The sequence below is a fragment of the Equus caballus genome, chromosome 7, assembly GCF_041296265.1.
Source record: "Equus caballus isolate H_3958 breed thoroughbred chromosome 7, TB-T2T, whole genome shotgun sequence".
Taxonomy (NCBI): domain Eukaryota; kingdom Metazoa; phylum Chordata; class Mammalia; order Perissodactyla; family Equidae; genus Equus; species Equus caballus.
In genome coordinates this window covers 95,479,914-95,506,906 of record NC_091690.1, presented here as the reverse complement: position 1 = coordinate 95,506,906, position 26,993 = coordinate 95,479,914, and the positions used below count along the sequence as shown (strand labels likewise).

The 26,993-nt window shown below is 37.9% G+C and overlaps 1 protein-coding gene and 1 long non-coding RNA gene across 10 annotated transcripts in view; one reads left to right on the top strand and one right to left on the bottom strand.

The window, feature by feature from the left end:
- The window catches only part of ANO3 (anoctamin 3), a 451,605-nt gene that overhangs the window by 144,494 nt on the left and 280,118 nt on the right, over positions 1-26,993 (bottom strand). The window contains exon 1 of one of the 9 annotated variants that reach the window (XM_070273463.1): positions 20,914-21,100. The exons of the other annotated variants lie outside the window; for them this stretch is intronic. The gene's annotated coding sequence lies outside the window, so the exon portion shown is untranslated. Of the gene's footprint in view, positions 1-20,913; positions 21,101-26,993 lie in introns of those variants that run through there. 9 annotated transcript variants of the gene reach the window in all.
- Positions 4,222-26,993, top strand: part of LOC111774385 (uncharacterized) — a 135,140-nt gene continuing 112,368 nt past the window's right edge. The window contains exon 1 of the long non-coding RNA XR_002809396.2: positions 4,222-4,554. This is a non-coding gene — a long non-coding RNA (uncharacterized lncRNA). The remainder of the gene's footprint in view (positions 4,555-26,993) is intronic.

Below are 26,993 nucleotides of genomic sequence, written 5' to 3'. Positions count from 1 at the left end.
TCTCAACAGAGTTTTGTGTGTATGTATGTAACTTAAGAAGCTAATCTTAATATTTATATGGAAGATCAAAGTGTCTTTGATAGGAAATATTTGAATAAGAACTAGGTAAGTGAGCTTATCCTCCAAAATACTAATATTTGCAACAATTCTATAGTAATTAATGCAGCATGATATTCATACAGGAAGAGACAATGGAAGACACAGAATAGAGATCCCAGAAAAAGATCTACATATATATGATTGAAATGGAATTACAAATCCATGTACTCATCATGGACAGGGTAGACTATTCAACTAGTGGCACTAAGAAAATCAGTTATTTTCATTGAAAAAATAAATACTCATAACATAAAAAAAGAAAAAGGATTAAAGACAAATATGAAAACCAAAATTTTAAAACTTTTAGAATAAAATATAGAGGACATTTTTATGATTTTGGTAGGAAAGTAGTTTTGTTTATGTGTTTGTTTTTAACATGAAAGAAAGCACCAGCACCAGTAATATACGGAAAACTATGATAAACACAACCACCTGCAGATAAAACCTTTGTACAGTGAAAGACACCTTAAGGAATGTGAACAAGTAAGCTTTAACTGGAAGATATTTTTCATGAATACAACTAATAATGGACTAATCTCTAAGACATATAACTAACTTCCCTAAATCAACAAGGAAAGGCAAAGAATCCAATGGAAAAAAATGTGATGGTGTTACTAGGCATTTAACAAAAGAAGAAACATCGTTTATTATCTGGAACAAAAGACGACTGAAAACAAATAAAACTCCCCATCATCCAGAAAGGGAATAAATAAATTGTGGCGATACACTTAATGCCACTTGTTTTGTAGTCATACAATGGAATATGACATATCTGCTTAAATATCCCCTAAAGAAGAGATGTTGAATTTTTAAAAAAGCAATATAAAATACACTATATATTTCTTCATAGTTTAAAGACTGGAAAAACAATATCTGATATGGTTTAAGGATATATCATATTTACTAAAAGTACAAATATATTCTTAAGAAAGCTAGTCACCAAAATCAGAATAGTGGTTAACCCTCTTGAGACAAATTGAGGAAAAGGATCAGGGAGTGTCATACAGGAGCCTTCAATTTTGTCCATAATAATTTATTCTGAAACAAATACGGCAAGCAATTTAGATCCAGTAAAGCTCAGTGTTGGACATAGCTTGCTATAGCTCAATATGGTCTAATAATACAGTTTTCAGTATGCCTGAAATATTCATAACAATAATGTAAAAGATCAGCATTGCTATTGACCTCTTAAATCAACAGTTTGGGATTATATATTTGTTTAGCAGTTAAACTCTTACTTGCAACTTAAGCCTCAGTATTCTCACCCTTGTAATGGGGACAATAGCAACCCTTCATGACCATGTTAAGAACTAAATGAGTTAAACACTCTGGGAAACATAAGACGGCACACACAGTATAGTTGCTTTAATCAAAGACCTTTAAATAATAAAACTCCAATTTTAATCATGGTCACTAAAAAGTATACTCCCTTCAGTCAACTACACTCATACATCATCATTTAAAAAAAACCCCAAAATATGGTAAAATAAGCTTATCAGAGACATTAAACTGGACATATTTGATCATCAGTGATTCAGAAGGGATTCCATGAGACTAAGGGGCATCATTAGGAACAAATTATCACCTCAGCGCTCATGTGCCAAAGAGATGTGAACTGTCAAGTCCTAGGTCAGCCACCAAAGACAACTTTCCACATAAATTCTACTCACACCCAGCCTGAAGTCACTCTGCACTTCTTCAGTGATCAGTTGGAAATACAACAAAAAAATAAACTTAAACATTTACTGTAAGTTTGAGAAAGAAGATTTTTAGACTAAAAGATCAAATTTTAAATGCAAAACCAAATCATATTCCATTTTACTGTAAAGGAGTTTGAGGAAATGAAATTTGTAGGGCGTCTGAAGAAAATCCATGTCATCAAAGCATTGCTTGCTACCATGATTGCCATACTCTCCTCACAGAGCTATCAAAACAAAACAGTTCCTAATCAAGACAGACTTGAGGATCTCCAACAAGCGCTTAGGAGACTGATTTAAAATATTGGTAATCTTACACGTCCAATGAAAATATTCCTAAAAAATGCTGCACTATTTCTAGTTATTCAAATCAGTCTTTCCCATGAAAGCCAAGCAAAAACTTAAAAATATGAGAGAATTCACAAGATAACGAGGACCTGCTGGGTCAAGTTCAGGACACACAAATCGGAAATGGAGAGGTAAGCTCCATACCTGAGCACTTATGTCACTTTTACCCTGGGGACATTTGCAGATTCTGCAAATGTGGGCTCTTGTATTAGCACTCCTCTGTGCACTGGGCACCAGGGGTACAATAGTGAATAAGCCAAACAGCCAGTCTGCCAAGATATTTTTAGGACACCTTGGTAGTAAATGTACTTGAAATATTAAGATACTCCCTTCTTTTGGCTCTGTATTCATAATAAATGAAAGGTAGGCAGATGCCCAAAAAGAAGGGGAAGCGCAACACGGAAAGGTCAAATTATACAAGGACAGGTTGAATTCATTTGCATTTTTGCAAATGTGAAGTAAAAAGTTCAAGTCAAAATATAGAACAGGAAAAAAATAACTCTGAAACATGCTAATGGCCCAGAACATTGCCCTGGTCAAAGGCTACTGTTTCACTTGAATATTTAACTTGAAATGGCAGACCTCCAGATCCTGGTATCAAAGTTTCTGGCACTGAATAACTGCTTAGTATCATCAATGGTGTCCTTGACCATACACGGAAGTTAGGAAAATTCACATATGCTCTGAGGCAAACTACTCTATAAACTATTAGGTGTTTATCATTAATCACATACTCTAAGAAGGCAGAGAATAAAATTCCCCACAACCTGCACACCAAGATGGATTTGATCTGATGAGAAATGTATCGGTTCCTGCGGAAAAGATGAGCCCTATGCTGTGTTCCTCACATTTGCAGAAAATTCTTTTTCATGACCTAGCAGTCCTATGTTCTTTTTTCCTTCTCCCTAAAAGCTCTATCAGTAAGACAAGAATCTCTTAAGACCCAGCAAGAGGGAGAAGGATTCTCAACCAGCTATTTTTGCTAATATCATAAAGCAGATGACCTTATCACACTGGCTACAAATAACCTACTCAGAGTAAAAATGAATCAGGTCATGTTGGAAATTTTGGAAAGCTGGCATTGAAAATATGTCACAGAATTTTAATGCCTATTTTACCACAAGCTTAGTTCTTTCCAGTACCAGAGTTACTCTTGTTGTTAAAAGTTAGATATTTATAAAGAGATAGAGAGAAAGATGAACTCTCTGAGGTCCCCATGGATGTCGTTCAAGACTATGGCCCTCGCTATTGGTACTTGTATAGGTTTTTCCAGTGTTAGTAGTTTAGTTTCCTAAACTGTAGAAGAATAAGTCAAGACAAAACCAGTAGTTTTTAATCCTTCTTTGGTAATAGGCAATATCCTGAGAAAAAAACACATGCTTACAATTTATATAATTATGCATACAATTTCAAAGAGTTCATGGATCCCCTGGAGCTGATGTGGGGGCCCCTGAGAGCCCCCTGGACACCCGGCTAAGAACATCTGGATCAGGCAATCTCAGAACCCTCCCAGTCCAGGAGCACATGCCTCTAGAAACGAAGGTCCCTGGCAAGACTGGTTAGAAAGGGTTGAACGTCTTAACAGCAAATCCTCCAAGCACTTTGGAAGCCCCACAGCTAAACCAACAGCGTGGCCAGTATGAATTTATAAGAAAAATTGGCATTAGTGAAGGTACCCAACATTTCCTTTCCCCTCTTAACCTTGACACGGGCAAACCGTTAGCCATTGATGATTAACTAGCTAGTAACTAAAGTTCTTTTCCTTTTTGCAATTACTGATTACAGCTTTTAGTTGTCCCCCTGCCCAAAGTTAACTGTGCCGTTTAGGCAATATGCTATCTGACCCCCACCAGGCTCCTATAGACAACATCTCCCGGGAGCCTGGGTCTCCATCATAATGGGTGTGTGAGCTGTTTTTCAGGAATTAGAACCCCTTGTCCACTTCAGGCTGGTTAAGACCACCAATCCATCAACTGGGCCCACACAGATGTCCAATAAATGACCTTTTGATGTCAAGAGGCTAAAAGCTCCACCCTTAGATCATATTAACGTCACCATTTTGTGAGCATGTGTCATATGAAGAGCCACGAAGTCTGACTACGCTTGTGCAGATCACCAACTGCCTCACCTCTCCTCACCTCCAAGCACCTCTCTCCACATTTCAGACCACCTTGCCCCCATCCCATACATATCCCTGAGTCCCTGTTTTCGGGGAAGCAGATTTGAGATTCATTCTCTCACTTGCTCACTTGGCTGCCTTGTGATTAAAACCCTCTCTCTGATACAATCTTGTCCTCTTGGTTTTTGGCTTTCCGGGTGACGGGCAAAAACCAACCTGGGTTTGGTAACAATCTTCCCTTTTTCAAGACTATGAAAAACCAACACACAACGCCTCGTGTTTGAAACCAAGGTAAGTGAAGGCATTCATATTTCTTTCATTTTGTGAAGACAACATGACTTGTAGTCAGGATCCCAGACATGAAGACCCACTTCTACTTCTGACCTCATATTACTGCACCAATAATCAAGGTTTCAGAATCTTTATCTATAAAATGGTAATAATAAGGCCTATTTACTTCCCTGAAAAATGGTGACTGTAAAATAACTGGCTTGAGTGTCAGACTCCTTAGGTGCTAGACAAACGACAATTGTCATCTGAGAAGTGATTAGACAAGTTACAATATGGCATTGTTTCTCAAAGTTTAATCATATATATATTTTGCCAAAGCCACAGACTACTTATTTAATATTTTTTAAGATTGCACTCTTTCTTAAAAAGATAGCATTTGCCAAAATAACGTTAACCTAAAAGCAAGTTTAGTGTGCTGGTTATGTTTTTTCTAGCAGACATTAAAACAAGGTCATATCTATTAAAAATTTTTAAGTCGTTACTATGCAGCTTAAAATTTATTTTGAAAACTATGCTTTGGCAAACATGGAACTATAACAAGTCACTAAACCTTAGCTTAAATTAAACCTAAACTGGGTTTATTCTTTTCCTTGGCAAACAACAAGACTTCAGACAAGGTGGTTGGAGTTTTGATGCTGGAAAGGGAAGAAGGAAATGCTCCAAGGAGGCCAGGTGGCAGTACCTTGGGCATCTGACGTTCAGCCAGTGAGTGACAGTCCCCGAGGTCTCTGAGCAAGGAGGAGGAGGAAAGGAGGCCAGGACAGAAGACGCATAAAGTGTGAAGACTGCTGTTACTGTTGTCAGGTCCGGAGCGGGAGTAGCTTGTGTCATTTTCAGCATGTAAAAGCTGTATGTCTATTTAACGGCTGTAGTATTTTAAAGTTGGCAAAAAGTAATAGATAATTTGCCACTTTAATAAAGGAGAAACAAAACATAAGGCAGGCATGGTCAGGACATTAGCTTGGAAGGCAGAAAAACTGGCTCTCTGCTGCTAATTTACTGATGCAATTTTTTATAATTCACCTGTGTTTGGAAGCTAAACACAAGGTTGTAATTCTGTGAAAGATCTGAAAGGCCATTAAATCACTGCTCATCTTTTAGCCAATATTGCCCCTGGAACTGCCCATGGCAGTCCTTAGCCAGCATGTTCCTGTATGGACAATACAAAAATATGTCAATAAACAAGGATGGAAAAAATTCATATCTCATGAAAGTTGGATAAGTAAAACTCAGAGGTGCAACTTTCATTAACCTAAAAAGCACACATATATACACACCTGATGTACTTAGCCATTACTTTGAGCCACATGCTAGAGAAACAAAGAGGCACCTATCAATCAACAAATCTCCTTTAGTGCCTACTCAGTCCCAGATGCTATGCAAGTGATTGGGGATAGAGAGGTGAACAGCAATCAGAAGAATAACATGAGTACTAAATGAGTACTGCATAGTCTCTTTGAACAAAAAAAGTTTATTAAGCACCTTTTATTTGCTGCAAATTGTGCCTTCCTCTTTATCGTAGTTCTTTCCATCATATGGGAGCCAGAGCAGCCTAAAATTAAATGCTTATTTTTTGGAGGTAGACAGATCTGGATTTGAATTCTGGTTCTGCCTCTTAACTAGCTACATGGACTTGGATTTTACTAATCACTGTGTTCACTAGTTTGCTCTTTCATATGTATGAGGCATGGATTCCATATGATAGAGAATTAGGTGCTCACTAACAAGAATTGATCTAGCGTTCTTCTGTCCTGGTTAGTTTTAGGTATGGGTGAAAAACAGTAAGCTAGACAGACACAGCCTTACCGTACAGCCATGGGGCTAAATGAGAGGATTCATCTGAAAGTGATAGCGGGCAGTTAATACAGTGAACTTATCGCTGTAATTATTAAACGATGATACTTTGAATGGGGGAGAGGATGAGGAACACATGTACATAGAGGAGTATTTTAATTAAAGTGGCAGGCGTTAAATGACAAATGACCATCTGGCAAATAATAAGCACTTTAAGTTATACATTTAAAGTGACAACTGTTGCCGCGGAAATTCAATTTAAGAAGTGATCATACCAGCCGGAGCTTACCAAAGGTAGCTTTACCGAACAGAGAGGTTCTACTAACCACATAACATACAAGTGGAATGACTCATATCAGGTCAGGTACATGCAAAAAAAGTGAAAAAAAATAAACTACAAGATAAAAGCAGATCAGATGGTGTCATAACCATTTAGGCAAGAGTATATATGAAAACTCACTCTAGCAGTGACACAGAAGAGTTGAGACAGAGCCAAAAACAACGTGCATCTCAGCTCCCTGACTCTAATGTCAGACATTAATGTTCAGTTTCATTCTAACGTCTCAGGGAGAAACCCACTTTATCAAATACCATTTTAATTCTAGATAACTAAGCTATTCCTATGCCATGGCCCATGGTTCATGACCCATAATCAACATATTCCTGCTTATCCATATTGGAATGAGAAACTCTAGAAAAAGGAGGAGCCCTTTGCCCATTTAATGACTGATTTAAAGATGGTATTCTTCCGAAGTTACAAACAATATTTAGAGAAGATATTAAACAGAACTTACAAACAAATTAAATATCCTTAGCATAAGTTAACATTTAATAAATAATGTATAGGTAGTTAAACATTCCACCTTTGAATCTTTACATTTTTGTTTTGAAGAAAACGTCAAAAAAGTTATAAATTTTAGAGCAGAACTGCTCGAATTCTCGTTCCGTTTAGTAGAAGGCGGAAGTGGGAACTGGAGGTGGCAACTATGTGGGCAGGGTTAGGTTACAAGTCACCTGCTTTCCATCTGGGTGTGCAGAGAATATGGATGAATTGTGTCAAAAAGCAGAATTTCTTTGGGTTACCTTTCCATTACCAAAAGAAAAAATAAAACGCTGAGGGACAAGAAGAAATATTGCTGTTTCCTCATTTCTGGGACTTCTCGGGCACCCCCAGCAAGGAAGCCCTCTGGTACCCGCCCCCATCTGCTGAACACCCTTCTGCACACTGAGATCTTTCCCTTTTCAGAGCCAGCCTGTAGCTGCTCACAAAAGCCAATTTTTAAATTTTCAGGAATTTTGTGAACTAGCTGACCTCACATTATAGGTTAAATAGGCCAAGGTGGAAGTATTTACACAATGGAAATCAGCAAAGCTTTGTTTTGAGCCCTTTTACCATGACTGCTTGTAGATGTCAATGCACAAAGAGAGGACACATCTTTGTTGTCTGCCACTGTTCACGTGATGCTTAGTCTAGTGTCTGCTATACGGTGAGTGTACATGAGCTAGACAGATCAGATAGGAGAGTCAGAAAACACATTCAATAATTCCTCTCAAAAACTCTCTCTGGCCTTTCAAATCATAACCACCCAGCCTCATAAAAATCCCCAGTTGTGTAGTTTCCATAACTCCCTCATGATAAGGAGGAGATGTATAGGAATGAATTTTATATATTGGGGAAGGCAGAGTAAAACATGAATTTTAGAACAGTCTCTGGGAACTCAGTCTACTCCAAGGGAGGACTTCTCTTGGCTGGGGGGAGGGAAGCACTCGTAGCAGAAGAGTTTAAATAGGATAAACAGCCTGCTTTCCAAAGAGAGTTTTGGGGAGTTATAGCTTGTGTTTTTGTGTGTGAGGAAGATTGGCTCTGAGCTAACATCTGTTGCCAATCTGCCTCTACTTTACGTGGGATGCCGCTACAGCATGGCTTGACAAGTGATGCTATGTCCACGCCCGGGATCTGAACCTGTGAACCCAGGCTGCTGAAGCAGAGCATGTGAACCTAACCACTATGCCACCAGGCTGGCCCCAGGGAGCCTAAGTTTTGCAGTTGCTTTTTTAGCTTCCTGATATTAGGAACCACCATGGTGTAGGAATAAAGAATGCAATGTTGTTTGGGCTAAAAGATAGTTGTGACTGATTTCTTGGGGACTTTGGAAGCCAAACAATTGTGAGTCATCTAAGATGCCTTGCAAATCAGGCTGGGGTCTGTAGGGCAGTGGCAACTGCATTAAGAAATGGTGAACTAGGAGTACACAGCATTAGAGATGATTCTTAATAACAGTATTCAACAAATGTTTAGATAATGTTATTTTTTCCACTAAAAGCCTCCCCTCCTTTCTGCCTGTTTTGACCCAATCAAACAAAAATGACAGGTTCCAAAGGCCAGGTTCCACAAAAGTAGTGCTTCCTCTAATTTTTGTCCCTGTCCCAGGATCCCTTTTCTTTTTAAAGATGGCCATTTTTCATTCATTAGTGGAAAACACTGTACTTCAGCATCAAAAATGCTGGTAGCATCTGCTAAACTCTAAGATCTCGTGTCAGGATGAGAAATCTCTTGAAGGATTAATCCTGCATATCTTCTTGTTACCAAAGGAAGAATGGCTTACCTAAGAAGGACTAAGATAAAAATTTACATCTATAAACACATAAACATTTTGAGCACTCTGGCAAGCAGTTACAGTTTTTGAAAATATTGCTTTCTAATACAGTGACACCACAAAGGAAAACATAAACACAGTTATAGATAATGTCAGTCCAGTGGCCTCTATTTAGGAATCCTAAAAGCATTCTCTTTTAACCACTGAAGCTCCCTTGTGATTTTTAAAATAAATTCCCTAAAGAATATTTGCTTTATTGATGTATGCATATGTCTTTTAAAAAGACAATGTTCAATATATTTTTAGATACAATGGAATAAACACAAAAGAAACTCAATTATATGCATATATGAACTTGTCCTAAACAGCCATCCCTCAGAGATATTTCAGGTTCAGTTCCAGACCACCACAATGAAGCAAATACCACAATAATGCGAGTAATGCAAATTTTTTGGTTTCCAAGTGCATATAAAAGTTATGTTTAGAGCCTACTTTAGTCTATTAAGTGTGCAACAGTATTATGTCAAAAAAAACATACACACTTTAATTAAAAAATACTTCACTGCCCCAAAATGCTAACTGTCATCTGAGCCTTTAGCGAGTCATCATCTTTTTTGCAGGTGGAGGGTCCTGCCTTGATGCTGATGGCTGCTGACTGATCAGGGTGATGTTTCTTGAAGGTTGGGGTGGCTGTGACAATTTCTTAAAATAAGATAACATGAAGTCTTCTGCATTGACTGACTTCTCCTTTCATAAATGATTTCTCTGTAGCATGTGATGCTGTTTGATAGCATTTTACCCACAGTAGAACTTCTTTCAAAATTGGAGTCAGTTCTCTCAAACCCTGCCTCTGCTTTATCAACTCAGTTTATGTAATATTCTAAATCCTTTGTTGTCATTTCAACAGTCTTCACAGCATCTTCACCAGGTGTACATTCCATCTCAAGAAAACACTTTCTTTGTTCATCCATAAGAAGAAACTCCTCATCTGTTAAAGTTTTTTCAAGATATTGTAGCAATTCAGTCACATTATCAGCATCCACTTCTAATTCTAGTTCTCTTGCTCTTTCCACCACATCTGCAGTTTCTTCCTCCACTGAAGGCTTGAACCCCTCAAAGTCATCCATGAGGGCTGGAATTGACTTCTTCCAAACTGCTTTTAATGTTGACATTTTGATCTCTTCCTATGAATCATGAATGTTCTTAAAGGCATCTGGAAAGGAGAATCCTTTCCAGAAAATTTTCAATTGACTTTGCCCAGATCCATCAGAGGAATCACCAGCTATGCAGCTGCAGCCTTACAAAATGTTTATTTCTTGACTAATAAGACTTGAAACTCAAAATTACTCCTTGATCCATGGGCTGCAGAATGGATGCTGTGTTAGCAGGCATGAAAACAACATCAATCTCACTGTACATCTCCATCAGAGCTCTTGGGTGACCAGGTGCATTGTCAGTGAGCAGTAATATTTTGAAAGGAATTTTTTTTCTGAGCAGTAGGTCTCAACAGTGGGCTTAAAATATTCGGTAAACCATGTTGTAAACAGATGCGCTGTCATCCAGGCTTTGCTCCATTTATAGAGCACAGGCAGAGTAGGTTTAGCATAATTCTTAAGGGTTCTAGGATTTTCAGAGTGGTAAATGAGCACTGGCTTCACCTTAAAGTCACCAGCTGCATTAGCCCCTAACAAGAGAGTCGGCCTGTCCTTTGACACTTTCAAGCCAGCCTCTGACTTCTCCTCTCTAGCTACTAAAGTCCTGGATGGCATCCTCTTCCAATATAAAGCTATTTCATCTACATTGAAAATCTGTTTAGTGCAGCCACCTTCATGAATTGCCTTCTGGAGAACTTGCCGCAGCTTCTGCATCAGCACCTGCTGCTCCCCCTGCACGTCTATGTTATGGAGGCGGCTTCTTTCCTAAACCTCATGAACCAACCTCCGCTAGCTTCCAACTCTCCTGCAGCTTCCTCACCTCTCTCAGCCTTCACAGAATTGAAGAGAGTTAGGGCCTCGCTCTGGATCAGGCTTTGGCTTAAGGGAATGTGGTGGCTGGTTTGATCTTCTCTCCAGACCACTGAAACTTTCTCTGTATCAGCAATAAGGCTGTTTCACTTTCTTATCATTTGTGTGTTCACCGGAGTAGCATTTTTAATTTCCTTTAAGAACTTTTCTTTTGCATTCACAACTCGGCTAACTGTTTGGCACAAGAGGCCTAGCTTTCAGCCTGTCCTGGCTTTTGACATGCCTTCCTCACTAAGCTCAATCATTTCTAGCTTTCGATTTAAAGTGAGAGACATATGATTCCTCCTTTCACTTCAACACTTAGAGGCCACTGAAGGGCTATTAACTGGCCAAATTTTAATGTTATTGTGTCTCAGGGAATAGGGAGGCCTAAGGAGAGGAATAGAGATGGGGGAACGGCCAGCGGTGGAGCACTGAGAACACACATGAGATTTACCCATTAAGTTCTTGCGTGGGTGCAGTTCTCGGTGCCCCGAAGCAATCATAACAGCAACATCAAAGATCACTGATCACAGATCACCATAACAAATATAATAATAATGAAAAAGTTTGAAATATTGCAAGAACTACCAAAATGTGACACAGGCACTGAGTGAACAAATGCTGTTGGAAAAATGGCGCCAATAGACTTGCTCGACGCAGGGCTGCCACAAACCTCCAATTTGCAAAAAATGCAATATCTGTGAAGCACAATAAAGTGAAGCTCAACAAAACTACTCAGTATGCCCGATACAGATATGAAAACATCTGAAGTCAGGTAATTTCTAAGCAGCAAGTTTTCCTAGAAACACATATAAAATATCTGTATTCAACTTGCTTCTAAATGGGAAAATGAAATGTAAATGACCAGATTTGTAAGTAATCTACAAAATCATAATCTCCATGAAGCTCCCATGATTTAAGAAGCACTTAGCAGTCAAAGAGATCTGAACACATTTTAAATTGGTAATGGGTGGGGGGGCTGATCTTTTTTATATATTGCTTAGGTTTTGCTCGCCTTTTAAAAGTTTCTCAGAGCAACAAAGGACTCCTGTTTCGTTAACAAGATTTCTTCCCCCTCTTTGCTTTCTCAGCTTCACGTAACCTGTTTTTATCAGGTGCCTTATTTCGTTGTCTACCTTCCATCTCCATCTAATATTTGAAGATAAATCTTATCAACAAGATCCGACCCAGACATTATCAAGCCCTTTCAAAGACTCTTCACCATTTGTTTAGTGGTGCAGGGAAAAACTCGCTTTCCAGTTTCAACATCTAGGTCTAGTTTTAGGTTATAAACAAATAACATATAGCATTTATGAACTTCCCTTCTTCCTCTTTTTACTTCTCTCCGTCCATCGCCTCCAACAAAATCCCATTTGTGGAAAGCATTAGTAAATATAGCATAACTTGCCACCTATAGTGGAGAGGAAAATGAGAGGTTTGACATCACACAGTGCATTAGACAAATCTCTTCTTCTAGATCATTTTTCCTTAGTTTCTCTTTTTTTCTCCTATACTCCTAAAACTTCTAAGCACCTGCCTCCTCCTTCTGGATTTTTTTCTTTCCATAATCCCATTCTTGCTCCTTTTCTCAGCCCAGAATCAGACCACCTAGGGAGAAGGTTAGCTTTGCCACTCACTATGATTGCATGTCTTTAGAACAGTTATTTACTCTCTCAAATCTTCAATTTTCCCATCTGCAACAATAAGAATACTTTTTCTTTACGGAGAAATTACTATGTGTCAGCACTATTCTAAGTTTTGTAATAAATATTCATCCTTTGATTCCTCACAAATATCCTATGAGTTAAGTATTATTGGCTGCCACCACTCCCCCACCATATCTTATAGATGATCTGAGGCACGGAGAACTTAAAAAGTTTTCCCAACACAGCATGTAAGAGGCAGCACCAGGATCCAAATTCATGTGTCCTTAGTCCAGGGGCGAGGTTTTTAACTATTATCTTATATTGAAAGGTTTATATCTATAAAAGGATGACAAGAATCATATCTATTTCACATACATTTATTACGTAAAGGCTTATGTACTTGGCACATATTTGTCAATTAACTTTAAACTTTGTGTTAATATTTTTAATTTTATTTTTATTTACTATTTCTATTGAGTAAATAAAAGACCAACATCCTGACACTTGGTGCTTCATAAACAAACCATCCTCTAATGTCATTTTTGCCCTTCAGAATCAAACTGAGGGGTTTATTACATAAACTTAAAGGTCCATTCTGTCATTTCTGTAAGGGTTTACACATGGAAGCCAAGCTAAGTGGGAACATAGCTCCAATTTATTTTAATGACGTTTTAGTCCTTCCAGCAGGGGCTCAGCTGGCGAACTCTTAATCTAGCTGTGTGAGTGAAACTGCTTGGTAAGTCTACAGGACGTCGCAAAGGTTTGAGTTTACAGGTATGAAGCAATAGAGGCTCCTGAATAAGGCTCGTGATGCCAATGCACATGGCCCCATACCTGTAGTCTCCCACAGCCTGTTTCTCCCACACTCTGTGTGTAGCCAGCTGTCTGTTGCCTTGGCCACTGCACATACGTGATCTGGTCCAGACTCTGTACTGTGCTTATGCTGCTCCTCCAATTGCCCCAACCCTTCCGCTGCTCCTATTGATAGCACTTTTCAAGTCCCTTTTTATTTTTTCCAACTATGCTTTTGTTTTCCTAGTAAAGCATGACCGATACAAAATAAAGTGAAAGTTCTGCTAGAGATAACAGCTCAGAGAGAACTGCTATCACAAATTCAGAGCTCTCTTTCTCTCATTCTCTCCTCTCTCCACCCCCCAAAACAGATGTAACTGTATGTGTGTATGTGTATATACATATATATCACATATAATATGTAATACATAATGCAGACACATATGGAATTTTATACACACTGTTACAAAACCTGTTCTTACTCAACAGTATACCATGGATATCTGTATTAATCAGGACTCTTTCAGTTCCAAATGACAGAAATCCAGTGAAAACCAGACAACCATAACTTCTCCCCACCACAAAAGACTTTTTCTATGCACACAGTACAAATTATTCAACTCTCTGCCTCTAAAAAGTCCAAGAGTAGAGCTGGTTAGCTTCAAGAGCAGCTGGTTCTGGAGAGTCAAATGTGGTTGTCAGGATTCACTCTCTCTCTGCGATTACATCTCTTCTCTACTTCCATCTCTTGTTTGTTTGTCTTTTTGGTTTTTTTTCTGTTTGTCTCATTGCTTCCGTGTAAAAATATCTTTCTTCCTATAGTTGAGGAGGCCGTATCTTTCCCTATAGCTCTGGGAGAACATCCTAGAGTGCAATTCAGCTTGGGGACCTTGTCCACCAATGCATCTGTCATTATAGCAAAGAGGATGGAGAATTCTATTGGCTAGCTTAGGGTAAAGAAAGAGGGTCAGTCCCACCTGAACAACAAAGGAAGTGATATTTGGGTAAAACAACAGGAAAAGTCCATTATACATCTCTATATCAATTCATTAAACTTTATCTAATTTCATTTGAGTTTGGCAGAAAACAAAGGCTGCTCTAGGTGAGAGTGATAGGTTATTTTCACCTTGTTTTAGCACAAAGAATACACATGAGATCAAATATACACGATACAGGTGTTCCCTAGCCTTTTTCTAGATTTTCAGGGAGGAGTGTCTGAGGCTTCGTGGTCTCAGCAGCCCGTGTAGGGTAGATCTGCTGGGTCAGGGTAACCCAAAACCAGTGTGGGGAATATCACAGTTTTAGATTCCTAGGTTTTATTTGTTGCTGTGCCATCAGCCCACTTGAGGATTAGTGGTGCAGGTTGGCTATGTCTTATTGCACTGTTAAATAGCTGAACGCTATTCAGTTTTATGTTTATATCATTATTTATTTACCTTCTACTGAAGGATATTGAGGCTTGTTTTGCTAAATTACTCTTTGCTATGATTCATAATGATGCAATGAATATCCTTGCTCATCTATCTCTGTTAACATCTCTCTTTTTTTTTGCTGAGGAAAAAATTCACCCTGAGCTAACATCTCCTGCCAGTCTTCCTCTTTTTCTGCTTGAGGAAGATTAGCCCTGAGCTAACATCTGTGCCAATCTTCCTCTATTTTTTATGTAGGTTGCCACCAAAGCATGGCTGATGAGGAGTGGTGTAGGTCAGCTCCTGGGATCCAAACCCACAAACCCAGGCCACCAAAGCAGAGAGCCCCAAACTTAACCACTATGCCACAGGGCTGGCCCCATCTCTAATTGCTTTATTAATACAAATTCCTACAAATAAAATTACCCAAAAATTTTCTCCATTTTTAAAGACAAACTTGATTTCCTCATTCTCCACAAACTTTACGTTCGCTCTTGAAGGCCACACTGATAACTCTATTCCACTTAAAGTTGTAATGATTTCCTAGCATTCTTTTTCATGTTCATTCATTTAACGAGTTTATCGTGAGTTCGTCTGATGATTCAGGCTTTGTGCAAGGTGCTGATGTAATTACAAAGAAAAATAAGCCATGGTCCCCATCATTTAAAAGAGAGTAATTTGCCAGGTAGGCAGATAGGACAAGTAATTACAATTTGGTAAGATTTGTGCTAGGGAAGGGTACAAGTGCCACGAGAGCAAGGACAAAGTGACTGTCCAGGGAAGGAAAAAGTCTTCATTCAGAAGTGATACTCTCTCTTCAACAAGTGGTGTTGGAACAGCCAGATATCCAAATGCAAAAGAAAAAAAAAGAATCTAGACACATACTTTATACTCTTCACAAAAATTAATTCAAAATAGATCACAGACCTAAATGTAAAATGCAAAACTGTAAATCACCCAGAAAATAACGTAGGAGAACACCCAGATGACCTTGCATATGGTGATACCTTTTTTAGATGCAACACCAAAGACATGATCCATAAAAGAAATATTCATAAGCTGGACATCATTAAAATTCTGCTCTGGGATAAAGAATATCAAAAGAATAAGAAGAATAGCCAAAGACTGGGAGAAAATATTTACAAATGACACATCTGATAAAGGACTGCTATCCAAAAAATACAAAGAACTCTTAAAATCTCAACAATAAGAAAACAAACAATTGATTAAAAATGGGTCAAAGGCCTTAACAGACATATCACCAAAAAAAATATACAGATGGAAAATAAGCATATGAAAAGATACATCTGTCATCAGGGGAATGCAAATTAAAACAACAATGAAATACCATGATGCATCTACTAGAATGGTCAAAATCCATAACACTGACAATATCAAATGCTGACAAGGATGTGGAGCAACAGGAACAGGAATTTATTTGCTGGTGGGAATGCAAAATGGTACAGCCACTTTGAAAGACAGTTTAGGGGTTTCTTAAAAAACTAAACATACTCTTACCATATGACCCAGCAATTGTACTCCTTGGTATTTACCTAAAGGAGTTGAAAACCTCTGTCCACACAAAAACCTGCACATGGATGTATATAGCAGCTTAGGAAGCAACCAAGATGTCTTACAGCCAGTGAATGGATAAACAAACTGTGGTACATCCAGACAAATATTATTCAGGGCTAAAAAAAAGAAATAAGCTGTCAAGCCATGAAAAAACATAGATGGACTTTAAACGCATATTACTAGGTGAAATAAGCTAATTTGAAAAGGCTAAATACTGTTTAATTTCCACGTTACAACATTCTGGAAAAGGCAAAACCATGGAGATGATAAAAATACTAATAAAAAGATCGGTGGTTGCTGATGGGGGGGTGGGAGGGAGATATGCAAAGCTCAGAGGATTTTTAGGGCAGTGAAAACGCTCTGTATGATATTATAATGATGGATATATGTCAGTGTACATTTGTTGAAACCCATAGAATGTACAACACCGAGAGTGAACCCTAAGGTAAACTATGGACTTTGTGTATTTATGATGTGTCAATGTAAGTTCATCTTCAGTTAAAAAAACACCATTCTGATGAGTGATGTTAATGAGGGACGCTATGCATGTGTGCAGGCAGGGGGCATATGGGAAATCTGTACTTTCCTCTCAATTTTGTTGTAAACTTAAAACTGCTCTAAGAAGACAAAGTCTTAAAAAAAGTGATATATGACCTGATTCCTGAAAAATGAAAAGAAGAAAGGGGAGGGTGAGCTTTCGTAAGCAGAGGAAACTCCACACGCAAAGGCATGAGGCAAGGAAAAGGACGGATTTGTTCAAGACCTGTGAGGGTGTTGGTTGTGAGAGGAGCAATGTCAAATAAGATAAAAAATAATTCTTATGTCCTCTAACATTTGAGAACCATTGTTCTTATCATCCTATTGTTATCCTCCCCCAATAAATAAACTGTAAACTTTTCAAGGACAGGAACCATATATTATTCATTTTGTATCCACTATACTTTGTATAGTGCGTGGAATACATATGCATACACAAACACACACGCACACACAAATGACTCAATAATTCAACTTGTGATTTTTTTCTTTCTTTTTTTAAAGATTGGCACCTGAGCTAACAACTCTTGCCAATCTTTTTGCTTTTTTTTTCTTTGCTTTTTCTCCCCAAATCTCCCCAGTACATAGTTGTATATTCTAGTTGTGGGTCCTTCTATTTGTGGCATGTGGGACACTGCCTCAGCATGGCCTGATGAGCGGTGCCATATCCGCACCCAGGATCTGAACCAGCAAAACCCTGGGCTGCTGAAGTGGAGCGTGCGCGACCTTAACCACTCAGCCACCAGGCTGGCCCCTGATTTTTTTCTTAAAGTCACAGTTTTTCCTTCTCAGTGAAATATTTAAATTTAAGAATGTTATAGCAATGCGTGTTTTTTTCTTATTGCATAAAAAAATAAAAGGAATAAAAACTCACCTATAATCCCACTACTATAATTGGTGTCTCTCTCTCTCTCTCACACACACACACATATTATAATTTTGCCTTCAAACTTTTCTTTTTTCACTTCCTTGACATGTTCTCAAGTCTTTACAATCAATCTTTTGTTAAGATTGGATCTGAGCTAACATCTGTAGCCAATCTTCTTTTTCTTTCTTTTTTTTCTTCTCCTCCCCAAAGCCCCCCAGCACACAGTTGTTTATTCTAGTTGCGGGTCCTTCTAGTTCTTCTGTGTGGTTCGCCACCTCAGCGTGGCCCGATGAGCGCTGCTAGGTCTGCGCCCAGGATCCGAACCTGTGAAAGCCTGGGCCACTGGAGCGGAGTGCGCGAACTTAGCCACTCCCCCACGGGCCCGGCCCACGGTTTCCGCATTTTGATGTTAGAAACTGACGCATCTGATGTATCCACTTCACCTGCAACCGCTCCTGGCTCCACCACAGTCATCTTTCAGCTGGACTGCTGTAACATCATCCCGCTTCACTGCTCCCTCATCCTCACGTACAGTGATTTTATGAAAACAAATATGTTCAAAACCCTTTAAATTTAGGATAAAATCCAGACTCCCCATCATTGTCCCCCTGCAATACTGTGCTTGCTTATGTCTCTCTCCTCTCATTTTGGTCATCCTGGTATTCAGTCTCTGTGTTCGTGCCACATAGGTCACATATCAGTTTCTCAAATGTGCCAAGCTCTTTGCCACCCCAAGGCCCTCAGAGGTTACTGCTCTGCCTGCAGCGCCTCTTTCTCCCACTCCTTCCTCAGTTAATTTGTCATCTTTCAGTTCCTGCCTTTAATACCTTCTGAGAGGTAGCTTCCCTGATCACTTGAGTAGCTCCCCTTGCACTACTGAATGACCCACTTAATGACAGCTTGTGAAAAGATATTTCTGTTTTCACGTACTTATCTTCTGACTCCTCCACTAGACTACAAGTTTTGCAAGGGTAGGGATTTTGCCTATTTTATTTATCCACGCATATCAGACTTAACATAGAGTCAGTACATGGTAGGCTCTCACGATGCAGTTACACTGGAGCTATTAAGGGGAGATTTAAGGCAGTGATTCTCAAATGTGGTACCAGCACCGAGAGCATCAATATCATCTGAGAACTTGTTAGAAATGTAAATTCTCAGCCTCGACTGGAATTATTCCTAGCAGAAGCTCTGGGAGTACAGCCCAGTCATCTGGTTTTTTACAAGCCCTACAGGTGATTCTGATATCCCCAGTTTGACAAGCACTGTTGTAAGGTATCTACTTAGAAAAAGAAACATACATATTTTGATCAAAAGTTGCTGCAGCCAAAATTTCTTAGAATGTGAAATTTGAACCTTAAATATCACTGACTGTAATCTCCCATTTTATTGAGAAAAATATGTCCAAAGAGAATTTTTAAAAATATTTCAATCTAATAATAGATTAGATAGTTCTACATGTAACTTTGCTCTTAACATAACAAAACATACATATTTCTTATGAGCATTAAGTATAATTATGCAGCACATGCTCTTCCCTGAAAAAGAGTCCTCAAATATAAAACCACTTTCTCACCGATGGCTGAGCATTAATTCAGTTAAAATCAGGTATAACTATGGAAAAATGCATTTCCTACTTCTCTCAAGATGGTTCAAATGATGAATTGATCTAGATGATTCATCAGACACTCTGCCTTTGCGGTGAGTTTTTCTTACAGTGATTTTAATGTTTTATTTAGAGTGCAATCAGTAGTTTTTCACATGTGGAGTGTCCTAAGAAACAGAGCTGTTTCACTGCACAACACAGTATCGATGGGGCTACACAGAAGACAGAAACCTAATCAGTGAAGAAGAGACCAGACTGGATCAAAAATGCCCGTTCTCTGACCTGTATAACTGGATAAAGTGTGACTCAGAATAGCAAATAATTAGACATATACCCACAGAAAGAATAAAAATTAGGAAGCATGTGTAAATACACTTTAAAAAAGTTAAAAGTGAACAAAAAAAAGAAGAGAGAAACAAAAGATTGCTTGAATTTCCGTAACGTAACAGGCATTGTACTAAGCGCCCTTTCTTGGACCATCTTCTATTCTCCTCTCTCCACCCATTTTCATTCACTCAAAATCAAAGATTTTCTGGTTTATCTAATGAAAACCAAAAGCCAAGCCTTTCTAAGTAGAATAGTCTATGATGGAACATGGAATGTGGTTTTTCAACTGGGTTCTCAATGAAATAAATGCTTTCTAATATGTGAGCTTTAAATATCCTGTTGGAAGGATGTCTGGAAGAGGGAAGTAATTTACAGGGAATACACTTGAATATACCTTTCCCCCTCACTGACTTTTACGTTTTAGATACTACATAAGGGATATTCTATTTATTTTTTTTAAAGGAAAGAACGCTTATTTCCATGCCAGTCATTATCATTTTAAATGATCTAACCTTGAATGAGATTTAGAAATTGAACCTCTGGTCTCCCAAGGGAAGTGGTTAACATTTTTAAACAATGAAATGAAAATAAAGCCTTCAGAATGGGATAAAGCTAATTTTCTTATCACCTTTAAAACCATGAGAAAATAAAGATAGCAGGTTGAAAAACACTTTGTCTCCCAGCTTAAACCACAGGGAATTGCATAGTTGTGTCACCTACTTAACATTTAATGCTATAAGATATGCTTCTTTAATTCAGACTTTTTTCTTAGATTTTTCTACTTTGACTGAATTTACTAAAACATCTTGTATAAAAATAATTTCTTAAGGACATTTAAAAAATAAGTACTTTTACAAGTAATTCTATTTTATGTATTTTTGAATCAAGAATTAACTTCAGAGTAGAATTTGTGAATAACTATTTCAATGAAACCAATAGTCAAATGCATTTAAAAATAGACAAAACTTCAGAGAGGAGGCATTTGTTTTGCATGCAAGATAAACATTGACACCTAAAATATAACAATTTATATCACATATTTCTTATTTTAAAAAATACATTTGTAATATTTTGAAATAACAGCTACACTCATCCCCAATTCTGAATTCAATATCAATTATTCTTAATTGGCATCTCCTCATACTTCTAAGAAAACAAAAATGTAATACAGAATTCCTAGATTGATGTACTTTTAAACATACCACAGCCACAGTTGTGGGTTCAGCTGCATCTGGAGTCCTCTACCGCTGACAACAGTCTCAGCTGACAGTCTTCTTTAAAGCCCGCTTCAGCACGACAGCAGAAACTTCTCCCTTCCACCACCGGCTTTTCCCATTAGCTGAGGTGTTACATATTGAACGCTGCACGAATGCTGCACGAAGCATTTGACTGGAGGGTTTTTAGACAACTCTTTAAATGCCTAAGCCTGAATAATGATTTTTTTTAAAAGAGGAAAAGATAACTCACCTCTTTATAAGAACTTATTAGTTTTTATAAATTTATTTTAAGGGGGGTGGTATGGAGTGGGGTAGGGGGCTGCCTTCATGTGTCATTGGTTAATAATGTCTATGTATGATTCACCTAAGTGGCATTTAGTCATAATGTCAAAGACATTTTGATGATTTTACTGTCAATTTTAAATAATCCATTACATATTCTATGTTATTTGAATCAGTTGAGCAGATTAACATAAAAGGTGGGAGGTATGTCTCAGTCTGAATAATAGTGGTCTGGCAAACAAAACTTTATTTTACTGGTGAGCGAGCTAATGTTTTTTTGAGAGTTGAGTGGGGTTCAGTAGGATTTCCTATATATTTTTTCAGATTTTCATCGAAATTGTCTCATTTTCTTGTTCACTGGAGAAAGGTACAACAGAAACCTTTGAGGTTTTTGAAAAATCCTGCATCTGTTAAACTTAACACTGCATCATACTAGCTCTGGGCTGCACACATTGAAGTGATTGTAATCTGAAAGCAATAGAAGTAATTGTTATCTAAAAATAAATAAACAAGGGCCTGCCCGGTGCCTCAGGGGTTAAGCGTGCACATTCCGCTTCGGCAGCCTGCGGTGGTTCCCTGTTCAGATCCCGGGTGCGGACATGGCACCACTTGGCAAGCCATGCTGTGGGAGGCGTCCCACATATAAAGTAGAGGAAGATGGGCATGGATGTTAGCTCAGGGCCAGTCTTCCTCAGCAAAAAGAGGAGGATTGGCAGCAGATGTTAGCTCAGGGCTAATCTTCCTCAAAAAAAAAATAAATAAATTGAAAAAATAAATAAAAATAAAAATAAAAAAGCAAATAAATAAAATTGAACATTTTTGCCCCCCTGTGGTTAACATTCACACAACAAGATGCAACAGAGGATTACATTTATTTCTGTCAAGAAAACCCACACAGGACAGCTTGTAATTGGGACTGAAAAGATACTGAAGCAAAAAGTAGCCACTTAATGGATATGGTCTTGAATTAATCAGTATGCTTAAAAACTGATTTTCCAGTAGGCTCACTAAATAGGAAATTTTAACTTCACACTATAGTTTGAAACCTTTAAAGAACAAATAGTACATTACTGTACTGCTTGTGTTTAAATTGCCTGTGGCATCAAGGGATTAGTAAAGTCACATAGGTTTCTATGACTGGGACCCTCACCTGGAATCGTGATTTCTGTCTTGCAAAGAGGTCAACAGCAATGAAACAATTTAAAAAACTCCACAAGCATCAGAAATTGTTTAATCAACACAACAGTGTTCCATTTTTGTTGACATTTTCTTTTCCTTTCAGTAGTGATAACTGCTCAAAATATTCATATTTTGATGGACTCATTTGGTGGGATTAAGAAGTCTGTATGCCAATGTGAATGGAGGAAAAGAAAAATGGGAGGTCAAGGGCTAGAAGCAGCAGGGAAGAAATGAGTATTTTAAAATTTATTGGGATTTGAGCACAGGAACCTCAAGCTTATTATATTTTCTTAAGCATAAAACATCAAGAAAAGCATAATATTTGTGCTCCCTAATGTTTTATACCTGATATACGTGTCTCATGGCTTCTATAGCCCTTTGTGCATACCTCCATTATGTACAGCATATCACAGTGCTTGACAGTGTGGTGGCCTCTCCATAATTCCCACCTACAGCTGTAGGATAACAGGGAAGTCACTTAGCCGTTCTGAGCCTCCATTTTCTCACCTGTGAAAGAGGGGTAAAATATACCCTACTTTTTGGAGTTGTTATGAACATAAAAGAATATAGGTCATCAACAAAAATCCCTGAAAGGTCCTTAACAAATGTTAGCTGTTGTAAGTATTTAATGTTATGATTATTATGTTTCAACTCCCAAGCCAGTGTTCGTTTTGTTACACACATGACATGGAGGGCCTGGAAGTGGGAGATTAATGAGGTAGATTTGACTTTTAACATGTTCAAATGACATTAATTTTGATCTGACTTCTCTGGCGGTCTTCATGCCTAAGCACTTAGAGAACTGGTTTGATGTGAGCCTATCATTGATCAAATATATAAATATCAAGTAGAACAATTATCTGTACCATTTAACTGGTACGCCCACACACTAATTTATTGAATTTACTTTCACATCCCATAAACGTACGGAAAATTTCTGCAGACAAGTCATTGCAGCTCAAATTTTAGACCTAAAGGGCTCTTAAACTCTCATGGATAAAACCAGTAGGTTCATGTTTCAGGAAGCCTTCTGTGTGTCTAAATACCAAGACATTAGTGCCAGGAGAGAGAAAATATCCATGGCATCCTGTTTGTTTCCTTGTATTGTTTATGAAATAAGACCTCCTAAATAGACAGGTACATTTTTTCCTATGTAGTCTTTGAGGGGACTAAAAGACATTGAGCCAAACAAATCCATCTTTTACTTAATCTACTCCCATAATTAAAATGTCTCCATGTCTTGATTTCCCAGCCTTCTGCTTAGACATAGCTGTTGGCAGCTATAAGGGCTTCTGTGCAGGAGCGTGGTGACTTGTGTTTTTGTTTTACATGTATGTGTGGTTTTTTTAATTGACAAAGGGGGTTCCTACACTCTGTAGTAGATGCATTTGAAAATATTTATTCCACTGATTATTATGTAATCCCAAGGAATATACGCCTTCTCCCTTGTGACTACTTCTACTGAGGTTTGGTAATATTAAGTTTGTAACAAATTCCCCGTATATTTTTACTTGGTGGAAACAAGAGTCCGTTAGAAACAGGTCAATCCACTCCTGGCATGTTGTGAGTTAGCTGCACAACTATTAATGCAGAGCTGCCTACTTCAGGGTGATGTTTTAGGGCTTTAGAAAGGTATGATTAATGCATGTGAGTGTATTTCCCACAGTTAGCTATTGAACTAGAGTCAGAAAAGCACAGGGTACTGGAGTCAGAGACATTGTTCCTGCCTCGCTCAGAGACTAGGCAAGACACTTCCCTCTTTAAACCTCATTTTGTTCACTGGTAAAATGGGACAGCCGCTACTTACTCTTATTGAGTTATTATGAGAATTAAATGAGATAACACATAAAAAGTGCTTACCACAGCTTTTGGTACATAAGTGATCTATACATATTAGGGGGAAAAACTGAAATGCTACTTAGTCGCCAGACTAAAAAGGCGAGGTCCTGAACTGTGCTTGTCTTGCCAGTGTCGCAAAGTAGAAAAGTAGTTTTGGGAAACAGAACCATCTTATTTCAAATCCTGGACCAGTCATTTACTAGCTTGCAAAATTTTAAAGTGGGAATGATAATATGGTAACATTTATGGCTTAAATTTAAGAATATATGGAATGAGCTTTACGTCATTTGAATTTTACCATCCAGTGTAAACACTATAAACAATTGCTGTATATAATTCTAAGTATTTTCTCTACCAAAAAGAGCTGGATTATTTTTGTATAATTGGCATCAAACTGTACATATTGTTTAAAACCACCTTCTTATTCTGTAACCATACAGTCTGATCGTTTCCGATCATCCTAAAATAGTTTGGGGAGTTAGTTTTCAACATAGTATAGCCTTGTTTGAGGGTAATACTATTTTTAATTTCATCTTTTACTCTTGAACACTTGTTTTATTCCCTCCCACCGCTCCAAAAATTACAGTATGAGAAACATCATTACACATAATTATTTGGGCTAACAACTAATTACAGTCCCCAGATAAATTCCTAAAAGTGGGCCAAAGACTTTTAATCCTTAGTGTCAAATTGTTTTTTTAGAAAATTTGGATCAATATACACATCTACCCATAAGGAATAAAAGTGACAGGGTTTAGTGTTGATATTGGGTTTCATTTTGTTTTAAACTCTTTTCTAATTTGGTTCAAAACACATTGCTTACAACAGTATTTCTGCAATGACCAATACTGCTAAACATATTACGTTAAAATTATATTGCTTTTCAATTATTTTTTCACTCTTGTATTTATCTATTATATATCTTTGTAGTTTAAAAATATTAACTAACCATTGTTTGGCATGTCACTAGGTCAGTTCATCACCACATCTTATGTTTATCTCTTACTTTTTAATTTTATTATAATTTTGACACTGATTAGTATTTAAATAGTCAAATCTATCAAGTTTTATAAGATTAATTTTATTATTGGTCATTTAGAAAGGCCACTTGTCTATTCTGCACTTAGGAAAAAATGCTCATTGTATTTTTACATATTCATTTTGAGTTTATTAACTGTTTAGCTTTTCAGCAATTCATTTTGGTGTCAGACGTGAGGGCCTCTAAAAATATTTAGCCTCTTCCAAATAACTGGCCAGTTATTGTGAGAATATTTATTGAAAGATCAATATTTCTTTACTGATTTGAAATGCTACCTTTATCATAACACACACACACACACACACACACACATTTGAGTTAAGCAATCCACAGGTAATGTGTAGGGATTCTGGAAAATCTTATACTAAATCTTCGGGAAAATCTAAATTAGCAGTCAGCAATGTAGAACAAGTCCTTGCCATTTACTTGGGAAGATTTCTGAGGGTCAAGGAAAGTCACTAAATGGCACTACGGAGGGAGAGGCCCCGATGGTTCAGGGAGGCTAATATCCTCCTCTATATCAGACACAGACTTTGCCGATAAGAGGTATTCTTTGGGTTGCTGGAAAAGGAGTTTTCCTTTTCTAGGCAAGAAAATAAATTTAAAATATTGGTCAAAAAGATTAAAAAACCAAGATAATTTGCTATGGCCCTTATTTTATATGAAAATTAAATATTTAAGATAAATTTCCCACAATGATATATTAAATATAAAAAGAATCACTTCAGGTCTTAAAGTTAGGTAAATATTAACATTTTCTTTAGAAACTGACTATTCCAATAAATACAAATGATCAGCATTTAATTTCAGTGTAATCTTGTCAACTAAAGCAGTCACATAGGACCAAGTTTAGTCATTTAGCTTGTAGTTTAAGTCATCATTATCTCACAATTGTTAGATAAAATGTATGCAAGTTTAGAATACTGATCTCTGTACACAATTTGGAGACAAAGAGCCACTGAGGCAAATGACATAGTTGCCAATGCCCACACGAAAGGTCCACTGCAGAGACTGCAGAGCCCGTCTCCCTGTCACCCGCTCCATTACACGATGTGTCTCCAGTCTCAAAAGAAAATTATTCCAGTTACCGGCTGAGTTAAAGATGAACACCATCTGCCAATGCCAGTTGGTACAGCCAAACTGAATGGCCTTGTGATCTAAATTTAATGAATTGCTAAAATATTCATGTCAAGATTTTCCTGGTCCACAACCTCTTTCCTGTCTGACTTGACACCCAGCATCCTTTAAAAGGAGAAGTCACTGTAACTTGGAATACAGATTCATATTCCCAGATTCATCACTGACAACTTCGGTAGCTATTTTTGGCATCCCAAGGACTAGTAGCTGCAGTAAACTCCTCATTAACGTCCACTACAGAAACCATGGGTTCTGCTTCACAGGTTTGATCCTGGATTAACTGCAGACATTCCCCGAAAATTGTACACATCTAGAGGCCTCAGCCAGCATGTGGGACATGGTTCCAGACGGAGAGAGGGATTTTCCTTCTGATGATCATCCAATGATACTTGTCTTCAAGTATTATTCAAAGTGCTCTCTCTTCTAGTCAGACAGAGAAAGGCAATATTGACCCAAACTATCTGGAAAACAATCCCTCCCTACTCTACAACTTTGCTTGCATGCAGCCCAGGTGCTCCAGTAATGAATTTACAGAATTTTTCCTTTTCTTACATTACATACGTGTTTCCTGAAATTTCTTGTCCACACA